The sequence below is a fragment of the Vigna radiata genome, chromosome 9 (assembly GCF_000741045.1).
Source record: "Vigna radiata var. radiata cultivar VC1973A chromosome 9, Vradiata_ver6, whole genome shotgun sequence".
Taxonomy (NCBI): domain Eukaryota; kingdom Viridiplantae; phylum Streptophyta; class Magnoliopsida; order Fabales; family Fabaceae; genus Vigna; species Vigna radiata.
In genome coordinates, this window is record NC_028359.1 from 8,311,755 (window position 1) to 8,315,943 (window position 4,189).

Consider the following 4,189-nt stretch of genomic DNA (forward strand, 5'->3'; position numbering starts at 1 on the left):
ATCCTTAGAACTTTGCGTCCACTGTGATAACGATATGTGGTGTTTTGTGGGATTTTTTTGTTGAACTTTGCCCTCCCATAAGGGTAATATGAGATACTCTTCATGTGTGGTGGAGAGAAACAGGCTGCATTATCTTCAAATAGAATATAATTTTTTTACTCTAATTCGTTAAAAAAAATTCTATGATAATGACATTTTAAAAACATGTTTTCCATGGAATTTTCATCATCATCTTTAACATGCAGAGAGAAAAACATTGGTTGGATAAGGTTCTATGAGGACTTGTGATTAAAATAAATTCTCGTGATTCTGCATTATCCATAAAGAACTAGAATCATGCAACATCATAAAAAAAAAAAAAAAAAAAACCTCATCCACACTCAAATTATTTTTTTAAATTTTTTTTACCTATTTCTGTATTTATTTCATTTTATTTTTAGTTACAAGTTTTTATTTTTGTGACAATACCACTCTAAGCCTGAAGGATTTGTACAAAACTCCATGTATATAGAGATCCTTTACTAATAATCATAACTAAGTATGCATAAATAAAAAATTGTAAAATATAAATATTCTTTCCTAAAGATAATAAAATAAATTATTATCATGTATTTTCTAAAAAAAAGTTTTAACAATAGTTAAAAACAATTCATCAACAACAATCTTAAAATTGTGAGTGATTTAGTTGTTTTCATTAATATACGCCGATAATGAGAACAACAATTTTCCAAGTTCAGCTTGTAGATAAACTAATGTGAAAAAAAACAATCATATCAACCAATTCTATATTCATACTAGACTCAACCATTTAAATATATATATTGTTATTAAATTTTGGTGAGTTATGTATTTGTGACGGTGGAATAGCTCGTCCACTCAAGTTATCATACACAAGGTTCCATCAATCATCTTTGGTCAAGGATAAAAGTCCTTAGACTAGAACTCCCTACACTTCTTACCACATACCTCACACTTATCTACTTGAGATTAAATGATTATTAAAGCGATAAGATAACCCTTAATATCGAATCCATATATTAATACATACACTAATGAAGCGCTACCCTAGAATCTTTTCACGAGATCTAAAAATTACATCAACACATGTACCATATTCATTATCTCCATAATTTCATTCATGAGTAAACACCATACACAATTAGACATGTATCAAGTACATTGTAAATTAATTTCAAACAGCCATGGAATAACAAAAATTCAAACATGTATATTAGTGCTCAGAAGTGACGCCTAGCACCTGACTTTTGGGGAAAAGGTGACACTAAACGACAGTTCAAGCACTTAACACTAAACCTTTCGCAAAAGGTGGCACTCAGTGGCAATCCTAATGCTCAGCGGTGTTCCTCTTGCAAAACGATCGCACACAGAGAAACCCTTCTACCACTAAACATCTTGAAACAAAAATACTCCAGACCTGTAGTGAAACATGGTGTTCAACAATGCCCTGCTACCGCTCAACTTCGAAGAATTTGCATTTACACCCGCTCAATGGTACAAGATTGACGCTCAACGCTGTATCAGATATCAACACATTTAAAACTATGATTGGGGGAAAAATGAACATGTTTAAATAGCCAAATTGGTATTTCCTACTTAATACTTTTGTGAAAACAACTTTTAATGTCAAGCCACATACCAACTTGCTCAATGGATCAAATCTTAAGTTCCTCAATTCTACACAAATTCAGTCAATGAAGAAAACATACAAACATCCAACAGAAACCAAATTTCAGCAAACCAAATACCATTATGTCACCCGACCATACAAAACATAAATTTCAAAACATCTACAATTTAAAAATAAAGCAATTAACTTCCCTTACCTGAAAGACAATCAAACAACTTCAGAAACCTATAAACACCTCCTAATGCACAAAAAGCACTATTTGAACAACACAAATACGATCATGATACACCATTAGAACTACTGATCAATAGATAATATTATAAAAGACTCAAACACTACATGCAAACTAAAACCGTCCACCTATACAAATGAACGTACAAACTAAGAAAAATGGTAAAAAAATCAACTTACTCTATTTAAAAAATTGATCAGATAGAAGTGGAGGACTCGTCTCAAGGATTACCCTAGCGGTCTCCGATCTTCAAACAGATGAACTAACAGTTAGAAAATCTAAAGAGAAGTGAGAAAGCTCTATAGAAAAGGAATTTAGAGATGGTGTGATTTAAGATAATGATACTCGTTTATAAAAAGTTCTATTTGAAATTTAAATTTTGAATATTAAAATAGTTGAGTCTCATTATTTAAAACACATTATCAATTTTAAAACACAATTTTCTAAGCTCTTACACCCAATTTAAACATATATCTTATTTGAATCTTAATAGTGTTGCACAAATATGACCCTTTATTTTTTTTCCTAAAATATTGAGATAACATATATTGAAAAAAGAATTTTATTAAGAAGTAAACTTTAAATTTATTTCAATCTTATAAAATCGAGGTTTGCAACTACTTATGTAATGTGAATCTATCTTATTTCTAGTCATTGTAGTATATCCAACATACACACCTCACGTCGAAATATATACATCTTGAATAAATGGTATAATAGTGGATGACACCATAGGCCTAACAAATAACAAATCTTCCAATAATGAGTGACATAATAGATCTAAGAAACAACAAATTTGCTAAATAGACTTCGAGTGGTTATAAAATTATACGAAGAAATAAACTTTAAATGTGACTTAGTCTTACAAAATCAACTTATAAAATAAGATTTATAACCATTTATACATTATGAACCTACATTATCTCTAATTGATTCAGCAAACCAACCAAATGTTTGTGCCTTTGAATCATGTGTCTTTATTGGTAAATTTGCAATAAATAAAAAACACATCCATCATCCAAAAAACACACACAAACATCCTCATACCATGGCAAGCACAACCTCTACCCACGTAGCAAAAGCCACCCAACCGACAACATATCTAACATTCATATGACCTAACATGTAGCAAAAACTAACCCGCACACACTTCAGTGACCAGATCAAACTCTAAATATCCTAAGTACGCATGTACTTTGTTATCAAATATTTTATATAGATAAGATGACAAAACTAATATCCTTCATCATCAGTGAAAAAAATAGATTGAAAAGCGTTTTTTTAATTAACAATAACCATATAAATAGAAAACTGAAACATGTCTCACAACAAATCAAGAATTGAGACACATCTTATGAACTATGCATACTCAACATTATAAAAAAAAATATGTGTATACAATTTTATCACGAGATCATTTAACTAAGATAAATCAAACATTCTATACGTAACATACAATAAATTTACAAAAAAATAAAAATAAAAGTTAAACAAATTCCTTTGTAAGAAGTTTGCGTGAAAACCTTAGCATAAGTGATGACAACAAGGAGTTAGAATGAAAAAATAATAACAGTATAGTACATGAAGGAGAATGAAAACACCTAAAATATGTCCTTCATTTGAGACAAAACTTCTCATATACCTAAATTAATTTAACTTTATAACCAATATAGAATAAAATATTAAATATATAAATAATATCATAAAACATTTAAGAAAAATAGGTTTGAGATTATCTTATTGTAATAACTTAGGTGTCTCAAATTAAACATGGATTATACAAGGTGCCGAATATAACTTACCTTTCTTGTATGCTAAGCCAAAATAATTATAGATTAATTAATTACAAGTAAACATAACTGATTTTTTTTTTTTATTAAAAGATAAGTTTACCAAGACATCACACCAAAAAATCACCCATATTTTTATAAAGAACAATAAATACTTCAGTAAATTAGATCTACCACACCAACATTGCACATTATTATCACTATGAAACAAGGATTAATCTAAATATATAAAATAAACCATACCTCTAATGAAATGACCTTCTTCATCTTTAATGATAAAACAATAGCAATGCTAATAATAGATGAAGAAATCAGCAAATACCAAGTCTTCTTGATGAGCATCTCACACCAATATCCTTTGGAATATGCATCCAAATAGCATCATGCTATCATCAAGTTCTTCCAAAATGAAGGAGGGAAGCTGAAGAGCTTGTGGAGGCTACTGCTATATATATATATATATATATATATATATATATATATATATATATATATATATATATATATATATATATATAT